The following is a 16,813-nucleotide window of genomic DNA, read 5'->3' as shown; positions in this document are numbered from 1 at the left end:
TGAGAGTCTCAATTCATTAATGTCGACTGACTCATAGCAGACCCTCCAGTGGGATTCCAGGGCCTGTAAATTACACAAGAGGAAATTACTCACCTTTCTCCTGAGGAGTAGATAGTGGATTCAAACCACCTGCCCTTGTTTTAGCAACACAAGTGTCTATCCATTAGGCCACCAGAACTCTTTGACAAAGAAATCTTTTCACTTCTATGCCAACTGGTGGAGGCTGATGTGTGAAGCAGTTGGATCCAAAAAGGTGGGATGTTTTGTATTGGCTGAGGGTCAGGTGTGGTCTGTTTGGTTGTTTTTATTTCATTCTCAATTGTGTGTGAGCTGACTGGATTTGCTGAGTTTAGCTATCAATGTGCTGTGGGCGGGAAGCCGCTTGTTGTGGAGTCAACAGGAACTGATGGAGGGCCTTGATATTTTAGATTGATGGTGTTTGGGACTAATATTCTTCTAAGTGGTTCAGCACTGGTTTGTCATTTGCTGTACTGAGATAATGTGGGGTTGCTGTGATGCTGAACGCTATATCCCTGTGTGTCAAATGTCATAAAGGTTATGCATGGTGAACAAGTTTGGTGGAGCTTCCAGATTAAAACAGGCTTGGAAGCAAGAGTGACATCTACTTCCTAAACAACATGCCTCTGGAAATTCTATGAATTTAGAGAAATGACAATCGTTATAGAACAGGTCTTTTGTTCATAGGGTCACTATGAGTTGTGTTCAACTCGATGGCACTTGACAACAACAACAATATGCCAAATAGGGTTTAAAGTAAAAATCCATAAATGAAAAATCAATGTGAGGGCTTGTAAAATTTTTTTAAGTATACTATTTTTTAGACAAAAATAAGTAATTAAGAAAGCATAGCTGCTAACTTAAATATTTCCTTAGAAGTATCCTGTATGGTGCTAAAGCTGTAGGTAAGAAAACTGGAGCAAATACAGAATGGACTGGCTAACTAACCATGGCCAACAGCAGGCTTTAGATCATTATGCTCATCATGTCTATGGTCTATCAGAGCTACCTCCAAACAAACTCAATATAAATAAAAATACAAGTTGCCTCAATTCTAACTTAATTTTTACCCCTTAACTTCTCCCAGGATGAACTTTCTTTTATGTGTGACAAGTTATCTTGATGCACAGGCTTGTTTCAAGTCCAAATGACTAGCGTGAAGGAGAAAAAGAGGAAAATTCTTAGCAGAAGAGAATGAAGAAAATCAGAAACTCTATAGCTCATCATGAGTCAATCCTAAGGAAAGGAAGCTACACAAAAAACCAGTTGATAAAAACCTTTATTTTATGTAGCTTAGGTAACAAAGAGCAGCATCACCGCCTAACCAGACCACCTGTGGCCTTCTGTGACCCAGGGCTCTTTGTAAAGCTTGCATTTCTATTTATTTTTACTTTTTCTAACCTTCTCTGAGGTGTCCAGTTTTTAGGAATACCCGAAGCTAGCAGGCAATAGCTGTCCTCTCATTAGCCATGCCTTTCCTTTTGATATGCAGTTGGATTTCATCCTTAAATTTAGAGTATATAGTTCTCAAATTATATTCACAGCAAATAAGGGGTACAAATTCTAGGGAAGAAACCTTTCACTGTGGCTTGAGAGTAGACTCTCAGCCACTTCACTGATTCTCCTTTCTATAGCATTTAGTGTTGTAGTAAGCCCAATAATTTATGAAATATATTTTCTCCATTTTAAAGAGAATTAGAACCCAACAGTTGGCAGATGTCAAGAGTAGTGTCAGGATGGCTCTATGCTACTTTCATTAGGATACTGGTGAAATCAAGGAACCTTGCTCCATGGATTTAACAGGTACAGACTGCATAAGCAGCAAGGGAAAGGCTACTTAGAAAATCATAGGGAAGAATCAAGAGACCTTAGAGAATCTATGATATTTTGTCCTAAGCTATGTTCACTATTTCCATCTGACTCAACCAAGTTGGGAAGAATCTGAGAGAGCTAAAGCGCTTGGAGAGCAGATAGTGTTTGCGCCAAATAATGATTTTGCTATTATCTCATTTTATCCTAGAATGGAAAAATGCAGCTTAATAATTCTTATAGTTTCCAAAGCAGGGTCCACACACATTATCTCATTAGGCTCTGCGGTAACCCTGTGAGGTAGTTAGGCAAACATTATTATTATTCATTACGTATACAAAGAAACTGAAGCTCCATGAGGTTGTATGATTTGCTCAATGTCACACAATTAATGACCAAAGTAGGAATTTAAAGGCAAATTCTTTGACTCTAGCTTTAATAAGACTTCCTATAATACACACACACACACACACACACACACACACACACACACACGGACACACCCCCTAAAACAAATATGAAAAGGAACTACTTATTTTCACCCAATATCCAGGGTTAATACAGCCACCACAAAAAGGAACGTGGCTCGATGCCCGATTCTAAGAACTGATGATACCAAATATGGGAGGAAAAACTAAGAATATAGAACTATATCTGTTGTGTAGTAGTCTCCAAATTTTCTTTTTTCACAAAGAAAACTATTCTCAGACTGATGTTTCTTATTAATGATTTAAATTCTCAAGTTACACTTTGGGGGGAAGAGGGAATCTGGCATCAAATTCTAGGGCTGGACATATGTTCATGTATATTTCCCCCCCCCCACAAAAAAAAACCTCCTTGGGGGAGGGAAAAGAACATTTCACAGTGTGAACTAAATGTTTAGAGCTATACTGGACACTCAGTTCAAATATGAGCTTATGCATTATATTTTGATATTATCAAAGTATCAGCTTATCAAACACCAATACTTTTGAGCAGAAAAAACAATCATTAACAGGAATAAGAATCAAAATTGGATATCATGGCACGTATTTAAAGACACTAAAAAATATGAGCCAGTGAAGGTTCACATCTTTGTCTTAGTTATTAACTTGTGCTGCTTCTTTTCCCACAAAGAATTTAGGGAATACAGGACAGTTTACAAAGACACATAGAATGCAATAATTTTGGGGGGGTTTAGAACCTAGGGGAACATTAGATTGGGGGGAAGAGACATAAAAGAAATGAGTAGATTATGAGGTTTTGGTTGTTTTTTCCCCCAAGTCTTTTTTTAAATAAGTTTTTTTAATTTTAATTGTGATTTTTAACAAAGTTTACAGAAAAGTTAGATTTTCACTCATTCATTTCACTTCTTCATGCCTTCCCTCTTCCCCCAGTTCACTTTGTTTGGATTTTTTAAAGTATTCATTTCATTGTTGCACAATTACCTCCCCTCTCTCCCAGTCATTTTTGCAATATACCATTTATTCAGGGCTGTTGAGGGTTTGGGAGGAGAATAGGATGAGAGTGGATAGGTAATAAACATGCACTGGAACAGATGAAGGAAAGAACTGTTTAAAAGGAATATATGATTAGGAATATATGACTATATGTACAATAACAGCCCAGAATAAGAGATGATGAGGTTTTAAAAGTATGCAGCAGAAGGCCCTGGGCTATATTGTGTAGTCTCTGGGGTACCATTCACACAGAGTACACTGTGAATGGACCCAACTTGAGTTGTGTAACATGCATGCCTTCCGTGATACCCGTCCCTCAAGTCCCAGATACTTATTATAAGTCACCTTAAATTTCCTAGTGGAGAAAAATTGGTTAGGTAAGTATTTAACAAACTAGTTGTTCAGGAGAAGCCCAACAATTTTTTTATGTGAAAACCAGATGCAATTTTTTTCTAGTTCTTTTTATGTAAATACAGAGATGAGTATCATTGGACTGTTTTTCAAGGAGGCTGTCAATGGATACTGATGGTATGACACAAAAATGCAAGTCAGTAAAAACAGCTCTGCAGAGACCAAGTTAGAAATTTAAGTTCAACACAGATTTGAAAATCACACTTTGCAAACATTCCTTAGAATGTTTTATTGAGTCATCTTCTTTTCCCACATTTTAGTACTCTATGAGTAATTACATGCCTTCTCAATGGACTTGAATTACAAAAAGGAAATCACATTGACCAGATGGAAAACTTAGGTTCCCCCCCACCCCCCAAAAAAAATTCTAACACTGCTAATGGCACAGTCCACAGGGAGTTGAGCAGCTAACCCAGAGGTGGCATCTTTTTGGTAACTTGAATCCACCAGCTGCTCTGTGGGAGAAAAGACGGGCAATCTTCTGTGCTTTTGACAGCCTCCTGAAAACCTGCTGGAGGGTCAGCTAAAGGCTGATTCCAACTTAATGGCATGAGTGAGTGAGTGAGTGAGTGAGTGAGTGAAAAAGTAGCAGTAGCATGGAAACTTTAAGTTAGAGTGAAGAAATAATTAGCAAAATTGTTAGATATGGAAGAGGCTGTCAATATGGGATATATAATATTTACTTGTGGAAATATTAAAAATTAATCAACATTAGCATTCCTATAGGGCAAAGAACTAGACAATATTTTAAAAGGATTTTTTCAATTGTAAAATTTTGATTACAGATTTGGAAAAGATTCAAGTACACCTGCATTTATGAAAAAATAGGCAATTTCTTGTGCTAATAAGAATATATTAATTATAATTAGTAATTTATCTTCTTAAAGGCATTAGGAAGTCAGGCTGTTCAATAAGTAAGAGTCATAATTAATATATGTATTAGGTCTTTACTAAACACTGTGGAGGAAACTTAGTAATACTATTTAAAAAAAAATCATTAAAATAGTCTACCTCTTTTCCTGTACTAACTAAATTATCTTTACTTCTCTCTTACATCTTTACTTTATTGCAATTTTCCAGAAAATCAAATTTTTATGAGGCTAATTACTTAGAAAAAATGAGCTGAAGTTAGTTTTCAAAACGTTTAGGGCTCAAAGATGGAAGAGGATGATAAGGCAGGAACAGAAATGGTGTAATAGTTCTCATCCTAATAAAGACAGATGCTACAAAAAAATTAAGTTGCAAAATATTTTAGTTCTTTAGAATCCAGCAGGGATGTTGCCCTTGAGGTATATATAAGTAGCACACCAAGACAATATAATATCGAACTATCCCTGCTGTCCTCAGCATCCCTGAATTCCTACTAGGTTTATGGATAATATAACTTTATTCTGTCTGTATTAACAGTGTGAAATAAGGATACGATAGATAGAAGTGAAAACAAACACTTAAAATCTTTAATCTTTTAATCTAATGATTACACAGAGAATCTATCCTACTGAAATAGTCAATGATGGACACAAACATTTAGCCACATTGAAATACAATGTACATGAATGATTGTATAAAATACATGTACATTAATGAAACACAATGCACATGAAAAAAGAAAATATAATTAAGAGAAAATTAGCCAGAAGCTTTTTACTGCACAGTGTATAAGAATTGGAAAAAAATGCAAATGTTTCATCATCATTACCGAAATAAACTGTGGTTATGCATGGGGAAATAAACCAGAAAGCTATTAAATGGTGATGTGGAAAAAAGTAGCCAAAAGCATAAAATTGCATAAGATAATATAACCAGTCTCAATCTTTAAATATATTTAACAGTATCTGACAGACAAGCATTCCACAGAAAAGAACAGATGAAAGACAATTGCCCAGTTATAACAATGACCAATAGATTCAATGTTGCTGCCCGCCCACGCTTCCTTACTCCACCACCATCGCTTCCTCCTACACCATTCAATACCCGTCTCCCATTGACCAGCTCCTAATGTGATGGCCTAAGTCTCAAGCGATATATTTAAAGATTGAGACAGACTAGGAAGAAGGATTAGCCATCCACTTCCGAAAAGACAGGCCTTCGAAAACCCCATGTACAGTCGAGCACACTTAGACTATCGCTTGGACAAGCAGACATGGCAATTGAGACTGAGATCTTAGAAATGGAAATACAGAGAAGAAGGAACAGCTGTAAGCAGACACTAGTGATTGGAAAATGGAACGTGAGAAGCATGAATGTAGGAAAATTGGACATTGTTCAGAAAGAAATGGAACGCCTAAATATTGACACTCATGGTGTCTCTTTCCAAGGAATAGCCTCTCCTAATAAATGTCTGATATATGTAAGATGCAACTCTGTCATCCTTGTCTCTAAGTAGCACTCAAACATATCTGTTTGTTCTTTTGTCAGCCCATGGGATATCCAGCACTCTTCTACAACACCACAACTCAAATGTACCAATTCTGCTGTCTAGCTCTCAGATGCATAGCAGGTGATGGGGAAAGCCCATGACTTGAATCAGCCTTACCTTAGTCTTTAACTGACATCATTGCTCTTCAGGACTTTGGAAATATCCCTGACAGATCCATTTGGAAATATCCAACTTTTCTGATGTTATATGTCTTATGATCTCCTGACTGCTGGTACTGAGGGTACTGATTGTGGACCTATTTAAGGTGAAATAGTTGATAATTTCATTCTTTTCTCCATCTATCATGATATTTCCTATTGGCCCAGTGGGGAGGATTTTTGTTTTCATGATGTTGAGGTATAATCCATACTGAAGTCTGTAGTCCTTGATCCTCTGCAGCAAGCACCTCAGGTCCTCCTTGCTTCCAGCAAATATGGGTTTGTCATCTACATAATGCAGGATGCTGATAATTCCTTCTCCAGTCCTAATGCCATACACTTCTTCATAAAAGTCCAGCTTCTCTAATGATTTGCTCAGTACACCGACTGAATAGGTATGGAAAAACAATACAGCCCTAATGCACACCTTTCCTGATTTTAAACCATGCAGTGTTCCATTACTCTGTTCAGATAACAGCTTCCCTGCCTAGGTACTGCTTTTATATAAGCATAATTAAGGGTTCTGGATTTTTCTCAACGTTAGCCATAGTTTGTTATGATCCCCAGTTGAAGAAAAAACTGTTGGCACCACCCAGGGACTTTTACTATTTATACATATTCTTACTTTGAATCAGTAACATACTTGACAGATTTTCAAATTATAACTTTGATGCCTTTGCACTTCATATTTGCCAGTTTCTCCTTCTGATACTGGCTGATTTACTTTCATTTAATTATGTAGTTCTTCTAGTACTCTACATGACACCAGTAGCCTGTAACAAAAAGAGGTACCAAGAAGGCCAGTGTTTCTCATAGTCAGAGCAGTTAGAAGGAAGAATAAACATTTAAGTGCAAAAGGAAAACACAAACAATGTTGTTAAGAGTTGTGGTTCTGGAGAAGAGTACTGACCATACAATGGACTGCCAAGAGAACAAATAGGTCTGTTCTGGAGAGAGTAAAACCAGTTTGTTCTGTCTCACATACTTTGGGTATGCTTCCAGGAGGAGACCAGTCCCTGAAAAAGGACACCATGCTTGAAAGAGTATAGGGTCATTACAGGAAAAGAAGACCATGGATGAGATGGACTGACACAGTGACTGTGGCAATAGGGTCAGGTGTATCTGAGACGGTGAGGCTGGCTCAGGACAGAGCAAGGTTTAAAGCCACTGTTCATAGGGTCACTATGAGTCATAGTCGACTCAATGGCACAAAACATTTTTAGTAAAAAATACTTGCAACAAAAAAAGAAAAATTATCTCTTCTATTTTTCCCTCCCAATCTATAAGAAATTCAAGGCCTCACAGACACTGTTTTTTAGGTGCTATTAAATCGACTCTGACTAATAGTGACCCTATGTACAGTGATCGCATTGGAACAGTCTGCAGTCAGAGACCTCTCCAAAGGGCAGAAAAGCAAGGATGTGGGTGCACTTGATCCAAGCCATGGTCTTTTCAATTAATTGCTATGCATCTGAGAGTTGGACAGTAAATAAAGATGAAGAAAAAGAATTGATACCTTTGAGTTGTGATGTTAGAGAAGAGTACTGAAAATCCTGTGGACTGCCAAAATGATAGACAATTATATATTGGAGAGGGTATAACCAGGGTTATCCTTAAGAGGAAAGGATGGGAAAACTTAATCTCATATACTTTGGACATGATGTTAGAAGGTATAAATCCCTGGAAAGGATATCATTCTCAGAAAGGTAGAGAGGTTCAATAAAGGAGAGGAAGAATCTTAACAATGTGAACTGACACAGTGACTTTAACAATTGGCTTAAGTGTGGCAGAGGTGATGAGGATGGCAGCACAGGATAGGGTAGGGATCAGATCTGTTGTTCTTAGTTAAACTTACTATGAGTCGTGGTCGATTCAATGCACCTAACAACAGCCTGTACAACATGTACAAAACTGTGCTCAATCGTAGACCAACCTCCCAGTCTCTCTGTACATAAACTTATTGTTGCAGTCATTGTGTCACTCTACCTTGTTGAGAGTCTTCCTCTCCTTCACTGACCTTCCCCTTTTCCCAGGGACTCCGGCCCCTCCTAACAATATGACCAAAGTCAGAGGCAGTGAGGCTTTGTTTATTAACCAAATTCTCTGGATACTCTGGTATTTTAATTTGAAAGTTGATGTGAATCTGTTAAATATTAATTTTGGGAATACAGCCACAGTTTAAAGCAAAAACCAATCTGAATACATTTACCTCCAAATTATTCCTACCTTAATTTCAAAGATTTCCCTTTGAAATTTCCCAGACCTTTATATATTATCAATGTTAGCAGCTTTGTACCTCTGCAGAATTGTTAGAAATAAGTAGCTATTCATCAAAGAAATAATTCTAGTGACACAGTGTTTAAGCACTAGGTATTGCAAAAGGAAAGGTCAGAGGTTTGAATCTACCAGCAGTTCCACAGGAGGAAAGGCCTGGCTACCTAGTAGCTTCAATAAAGGTTAAATCTTAGGTAATCTTACTCCATGAGACCTGCTCTATTCTGTAATGTGGGGGCATTCAGAGTCAGAATTAACAACCACAATAAATTTTAAAGTATGATTTATTGTTGTTGTTGTTGTTATGTGCCGCCGAGTCGTTTGCGACTCATAGCGACCCTATGTACAACAGTCCTAAACCGTGCTCTATCCTGTGCCAATCTCATTGCCTCTGACACACCCATCCCGAGTACCCCAGTCACTGAATCAATCCACCTCATAGAGGGTCTTCCCCTCCTGTGCTGTCCCTCTACTCTACCCAGCATGATGTCCCTCTCTAAAGACCTGTCTCTCCTATTAGCATATTATATTTTAAGGCGCGCTCTCTCTCTGTCACACACACACACACACACACACACACACACACACACGTATTTAGAATTTCAAACAACTCCACAATCAGCTGAGGTATCTCTGGCTTTACCAGATCCTACAGAAGTACCACATGAAATCTCTTAGGATTATGCCTCCAATTTTTGTTCTCAAAAGCATTAGTTACTTGTGTTGTTATTATAAATTAACTTTACTGTCATAGTCTGTTAGACCTTGTACATTTTCTTGGCTTCAGGACTAGAGAGAGAAGCAGATGTGATGCTCTTTTGTCTATGTGTTGCTTACAAAGAATTTAAGTTCTTTCTTTTTAAGAGGAAGAAAGAAAAAAAAAAGAAAGACAAGATCTAAAGTTAGTAACTGTTCCTGATATAAGTGTGGGCTGATTACCAGGAAATTAAATAGATTCACTATATAGCATGCTGTCTGTCATTTAGGAAAGCTAATGTACTTGGGGTCAAGAGTATTGCACTATTACATTTACATGGCTATCAGCACATTTTGAAATTCAGATTATCCCTGCTAATCAACAGGAACTATTTCAGCACCTAATCTAATAAATATTCCAAACAGTGTAGAAAACTTCCTGCATTTCATTGTTCTGCCACCAACTGACACAAAATGCTGTAGAGCACATCCTGGCATGATTGCAACTGCCTCCCCAGGTCCATTTACCAGTAAGATATCTGTAAAAGGAGAGGGAGTGTAAGGCAGTGAAAAAGTGGGGAAGAAAAAAGAGTAAATTGAGAGAGACTTATTGAGATTGAGACAGAGATCTTGATCAAGATTCAGAGAAATAAATTAGAGATATCTGGCAGTCAGCACAGTAGCAAGCAAAGCCAGGCAAAAAGAAATAAGCTTGTCCCACAGCCATATCTATATCTTTGGAAGGACAATAAGCTTACATGCTTGTATAACAGTCCAGTCCATAAAGATCCTTTACGATGGGGAAAAATACAAGGTTCAACTAAAAAACAAACACATATTTTTAGAAATGACATTATTATAATGTAGTATTATGAAGCAATTTAGCTTATTAGACGCACCATGAGCACATGTGCTATCAGAGTAGAAATGCGCTCTACAAGGTTTCTAATGGTTGACCCAAAGGAGATCACCAGATCTTTCTTCTGATGCCTGAATTGTTTCAGATCTCCAGTTTTCAGTTAGCAGCTAAATGCTTTGTTTACACCACCCAGGAAATTTTAAATGAGATCTTAACACTTTTTTTCTTTACACATCTTTCCTTTAATTTCTTAAGATGCAAATTACATATTTATTTACCCAGAACTTTCAAACAAGTGCTAAGCCTGTGATTTTAGTTAAATTTCAATTATCTTTTTTTTGGGGGGGGGTGTATCTTATGTTAGTGTTAAGGACTTTGTGCTTTTGCACTTTCTTTAGAATTGTTTACTATTCTTAAGTAGTAGGACAACAGGCAGTGGTAGACGGGTGACAAGAAGAAATAAAGATAATATATTCTAAAGATGGGGCTGACTGTCCTACACCAGTACAATGAGTGATATGTAGGAAAGTACTTCTATAAAGCTTCTCTGTGTTGCACAAGGGACTTCTAATTACTGTGACCTATGACTAGTGGGTTTCATGTTAGCTACTGCGCTGTATGTCTTTGATATTCTTCATTGCATTTAGTCCTCACAGTATCTTTATGACCTAAATATTATTGTCTATGTTTTACAGAAGAAACCAAGGCCCATTAAATGTTAGTTATTATCTTTACATGTCTTTAGCTTTATGTGGAACTCCCCAAGGTGTATCTTGAGTACTCAGGTATCATGGAATGCCTACAATTTCCTGCTGTCTTAGATCCACTGGGGATGCACTGCTGCAAGGGGGTTTATGCTCCTGTGACGGTGGCATCATAACAGCACCTGCAAAGTTTTGCCACTGCTGAAGATACTGTGACTAGTGATCTGTCACATGCTTAGACATACTAAATTGACGCTGTACTCGAACCCTTGAGTGTGGAATATTGGCATCCCAGAATTTTACAATTTAAAGAAAAACTATTTCCCAACATCTCCCTTGGGTTAAAGTGTGAGCTTCAGGGGCCATTCTGGAGGATGATCTTACTGACAGGCATTACACTGCGGTAGAATTGGCTCCTTTCCTCAATACTATACTCCTGAACTAGATTCTGAGGAGCTCTTTCCTAAGAACCTCTTTGAGTTCCCCCCCTTTTTTATGGTATAACCTGACCCTCAGTTTACACTTTCAAGGTCGATTATTTGTTGTTGTTGAATTTTTACAAAGCATGGTTACTACTCCTCACTGTCACTGAGTCAGAGCTGACCTTACAGCAGGTTTTCCGAGGTTATAAATGGCACTGTCCTTAATGCTGCTGGTAGCCTTTAAACTAGCTGTCTTTAGTTAGGTTAGCAGTGCAACTCTTTATGCACTATGCCACCAAAAACATTCCCGACTGCAGGGTGATAAAATCAGATTTAAGCAGAAGCTCCTGCCACACATAGTTGGGGTTTTATACAGCTACATTTACAGAGCCATTTAGAAATTGGTAACATGCTCCTTTTATACCCAAGTAAAACATTTTATTACTATAAAAGTGTTTTATGAATTCATATCACAAATAACTCAGCTAAGCACACTGATAAATAGACTTTCCTAAATGACTCACTGGGATAGTGAGCAGCCTCAGGGGGTTTGGCTTCACTCCTTGCAGCCACACAATCCTGGCGTCATTTATCTTTAACCTCTGGTTCCTCATCCACAAAATGAGGTCCCTTTCTGCTCTAAAATTCTATGTGCTTATGAAATATTTAATGCACGATAAGCAAGGATCTAGAAGTACTCAAGCCATTCCTTATAAAAGCCACTATGCGACTCTAAAAGTGCAAACTTATGCACCTGTCTCCCATCCATTTTGATCAGCAGTTTCTCTGGACCATCTGAGAAGATGAAAGCAAGGAGACAGAAAGGGCCAACACTAAGAGTGGGAATGTGGAAAGAATAAGGCAATGTGAGATTGTTCACTGACAGAGAAGAGGGGAGTGAAGAGATAGACTGAGGGAGACAAAGACAGAAGCAAGTGCCTACTACCATCACCACTGCTATAAACAACTAGCATGTCCTGTAAGGCACTATGCTAACCATGCCATAAGCCATGTTGAGAAGGCTGATGAAGCTGAAGAATATAACATATAAGGAAGTGTAAGAGTAATAAGCTTGTAGGAAAAAAACCCCCATATTTATGCTCTAAAAGTCATAAAGATATGTATCTAAGTATATAGGGGAAATGAATATTTACATTAACAGCTGCTGCCTCTGGGAAAGGAGAAAGGGCAATTTCACTCTTTGGTCGACGTGGCAAATGGGGTTTCTCCACACCCTGGAGCTGGCATATACAAAGGTCAGCAGAGACATTTTTGTAATATATCCTGAAGATCTACCTGGCCAAAGGTCAGCAATACAAAATGGCTTATTTTCTGCTAGCTAATCCACGCTGGTCTCTTTGCTGCTCCTGGGAAAACCCAAAGAAAGGGGAGCCTGGTATCCTGGCAGCCTGTCTGACACTCTCTCTCTGCCAAGCTGGGCTCATTACTCAGCAGTTGTACATTAAGTGTACATTTTGCCAAACAGTACAAATTGCTAAAGAACTGGCATCAAGGCTGAGCTTGCCTCTGCGTGGACACTGCACAGCTAAATCAATAGGTGTGGCAACTATCATTACTTTTCAAGAAGAACTGAGGGAGCTGGTCACACCTGGCAGGAACCCAGGGGCTGTGAGGCCCCTCAGTCATTCCAGAAAGTAGGAAGTGGTAATACTTAAACAGAAAATATATCCCCAATCTTGAGTGCAAACAGCTGCACACCAGCTGCTTGCTGACTGGGTTTATTCAGTTTTGCTGGGAGACCCGGGGGTGGGGGGAGGATGGGTACAGAGACATAGAAACAATTTTAAAATGGGAGGGATCCTGGAAGATGTCTAGTCTAGTAATCTGTAATTGATTTGAGGTGCTCAGGGATCTCAAGGAACTGCCCAAAACCAAGGCATAATGTTTCCTACCTAGGAAGTCATTTAAAGAAATGAGTCTAGGGACTCTGGCTGCCACAAGCTAAAAACACTAATTCCTTGTTTTATAGATAATGACACTGAGACTTAGAGAAGGACAAAGAGGAGAAATTCTCTACCTGATCCTAGGCTCAGAGAACACACACCACATTTTGACAGGGGCACAAGAACCAACACTACAAGGAATGCATATGCAGACAACATAATTAACAAATTGTCTCATTAGGTTAGCTTTGTTTTAAGAGTAACATTTTGTCTTGTATAATCGGGATGGGTGTGTCAGAGGCAATGCGACTGGCACAGGATAGAGCAGGGCTTAGGGCTGTTAACAACAAACAACAACAACAATATGTAATCAATCACATCATGGTTTCTCTGGCATTCTGTGAATCCTTCAGATTCCATCACATACCTGCTTAGAATTTGATAGTCATTAAAATTTCTTTGGATTATTACATAAATTTTTTTTCTTCTGGAAATGAATAATAGGATGGAGTGAAAAGATAAATCTAAGTATGCCCTCAAACTGCAAGTATAATTTTAATGTCAAAGTTTTATTTAGGCTATATAAATACTTGTTGTTGTTAGGTGCTGTCAAGTCGACTACAACTCATAGTGACTCTATGGACAATGTATCTGAACCCTGTCCTATCCTGTGCCATCTTCACACTTCCCGACACACTAGAGCCCATTGTGGCAGTCATTGTGTTAATCCACCTAAACAAGGATCTTCTTGTCCTTTGCTGACCCTCCACCCTTCTTAGCATCATACCCTTCTCCAAGGAATAGCCCCTCCTAGCAACATGCCTGAAGTTGTGAAGCAAAGCCTCATCATCCTTGCCTCCGAAAAGCACTCTCTGGTTGCATCCTCTCCAAAATATATTTCTTTGCTTTTCTGGTCATCCCTGGGATGTTCAGTGATCTTCCCCAACACTACCACCCAAAGGCATTAATTCTTCTTCTGCCATCCTTATTTACTGCCCAGCTCTCATATGTATAACTAGTGATAGGAAAGATTATGACCTGAATTAGATGTACTTTAATACTAAACTGACATCATTATGCCTCAATAATTTGGAGAGGTGCTAACTACAGACTTTTCCAATGCATTTCCTGACTGCTGGTACCAAGGGTGTTGGTTGTGGAGCCAAGTAAGATGAAGAATAGTTGACATTTTCAATCTCCTCTCCATTTTAAATATGCTGTAGTAAATTACATCACTGCCAAATTTAGAGGCTAATCCATCACAGTATACATTGTTAAACATACTATGGTAAAAATATTTTTTTCCTTGACATTGAGATGCAATCCACACTGAAGTTTGCATTCCTTGATCTTCTGCAACAAGTTCTTCAAGTCCATCTCACTTTCACCAGGGAAGTTTGTATCATCTGCATAACACAGGTCATTAATGAGTCTCCCTCCAATCTGATGCCACATTCCTCTTCATAGAATCCAGTTTCTTGAATAATTTGCTTAGCATCCAGATTGAATAGGTATGGAGATAGAGTACAACCTTGACACAGTCCCTTCTCAATTTTAAACCATGCAGTGTTCTCCTGCTCTGTCTCCTGGTCCAGGTATAGGTTTCAACTGAGCACAATTAAGTGTTCTGGGACTCCCATTCTTCTCAATGCCAGTCACAGCTTGTTATGACCCATACAGTCAAATGGCTTTGAATAATCAATAAAGCACAAATAGATATTTTTTCTGGTATTCCTTACTTTCAGCCAGGATCCATCTGACATAAGCAATGATATCCCTAGTACCATGGCCTCTTCTAAATCCTGCCTGAACTTCTGGAAGTTCTCTATGTACTGTTGTAGCCATTTTTGAATTTTCAGCAGTATTTTGCTTGCATGTGATATTAACAATATTGTTTGATGGTTTCACATTCTGTTGGATCACCTTTCTTGGGAATGGGAACAAATATAGTCCTCTTCCAATTCACTGGCCAGACAACTGTCCTCCAAATTTTCTGGCACAGAATAGAAATACTATACATGATAAATACTATATATGATAAAATATCTATTTTTCCTTGAGTATACCTATTAATTTGGGAAGTCTTTCATGAATAGCTTTATGTTCCAAAAAGATTCAGTGAACTAATTTAATCTCATATTAGGAAGCATTTTGTGATGCACTTTTATTTATTGTATTTCTATACTTTGGGGAAAAAAAGGAACGTTTAGGCACTGCCACTACAAATTCCTCAAATTCTATAAAAGATTAATATATAATCATATTATGAACCTAAAAGCATTCTGGTGGGCTAATGATAAGACACTGCACTGCAATCCCAAAGGCACACAGTTTGATCTACCAGCTTCCCCATGGGAGAATGATGAACAATCTCCTCTCGTGTGATTAACAGTCTCTGAAAACCACTGGAAGGTCAGTGTAGTCGTAAGAAACTGCATTGCAATCCCGAAGGCATGCGATTTGAGCCCAACTAGTTACTCTGTGGGATAAGGATGGGCAACTTCCTCCCATGTGATTAACAGCCTCTGAAAACCCAGTGAAGGGTCAGCTATGGGTCGGTTCTGACTTGATGGTACTCAACGATAACATACAAAGCATCCAACTAACAAATGGTTAACTCTGGATGTACTTGACTCCTTGTTTGGTCACATAAGTTTTTTCCGAGTAATTTTAAGTATGTTGTAGTAAATTACATTACTGCCAAATTTAGAGGCTAATACATCACAGTATACATTGTTAAAACATTTCTGTGCTAGAAATAATGAAGCTGGTCCTCTTTTTCTATTTTTTTAAATCCACTGTTGTTTTTGGTAGATGCCATCGAGTTGAGTACGACTCCTGTTTTTGCTCTTGTTATATGCCACTGAATCACCTGCAACTCACTGCGACCCTATGTACAATAGCTCTGAAGCCTGCCCTGTCCTGAGCCAGTCCCACTGACTCTGACACACCTATCCCCCATTACTCCAGTTACTGTATCAATCCACCTCATCCTGGGTCTTTCTCTTCTGTACTGTCCCTCAACCTTTCCAAGCATGATGTCCTTCTCCAAGGACTGTTCCCTTCTGGCAACATGCCCAAAAGAAACAGGTTTTACCTTCTCCAAGACAGACCAGTTTGTTCTCTTGGCAGTCCATAATATGTTCAATATTCTTCTCCAGCACTACAATTTAAAGGCATAAACAGCCAACCTGAAACTTGGACTATCCTGTGCCATCCTCATCATCTCTGAGCCTCTAGAACTCAATCCAATTCACTGAGAGTCTCCCTCTCCTTTTAATCCTTTAATTCTGTTATTAGTGTAGGATTTCATATTCTCAAGTTACTCACCCTTTTGTAGATGCCCTAGCAGTTTTATGACATAAAGCCCAGGTTTTTATCAGTTAATTAAAATGAAGTTCGGTAAGATTTTGGATTATTAATTACCTAAATCACTGCTAACCATCTAGCCAGGCAACATAACCAATGAATCAGGTACCTCATTACTGTTAGTAATTAAAATTACTCATGGATCAGAGACCTAATGTTGTTGTTGTTGCTGTTGTTGTTATGTGCCGTCGAGTCGCCTGCGACTAATAGAGACCCTATGTACAACAGCCCTAAAATCCGCTCTGTCCTGTGCCAATCGCACTGTCTCTGACACTCCATCCCAATTATCCCAGTCACTGAATCAATCCACCTCATAGAGGGCCTTCCTCTC

At 38.6% G+C, this 16,813-nt stretch overlaps 1 protein-coding gene across 1 annotated transcript in view; it reads right to left on the bottom strand.

Moving 5' to 3' along the window:
- GALNT7 (UDP-N-acetyl-alpha-D-galactosamine:polypeptide N-acetylgalactosaminyltransferase 7 (GalNAc-T7)) overlaps window positions 1–16,813 on the bottom strand; it is a 244,806-nt gene that overhangs the window by 68,303 nt on the left and 159,690 nt on the right. The gene's annotated exons all lie outside the window — the stretch shown is intronic.

Source organism: Elephantulus edwardii, unplaced genomic scaffold, assembly GCF_000299155.1.
Source record: "Elephantulus edwardii isolate Elephantulus edwardi_28Jun2011 unplaced genomic scaffold, EleEdw1.0 scaffold00018, whole genome shotgun sequence".
In the NCBI taxonomy this organism is placed as follows: Eukaryota; Metazoa; Chordata; class Mammalia; order Macroscelidea; family Macroscelididae; genus Elephantulus; species Elephantulus edwardii.
The sequence above is the reverse complement of the archived record's forward strand: the minus strand, read 5'-3'. Positions and strand labels throughout refer to the sequence as shown.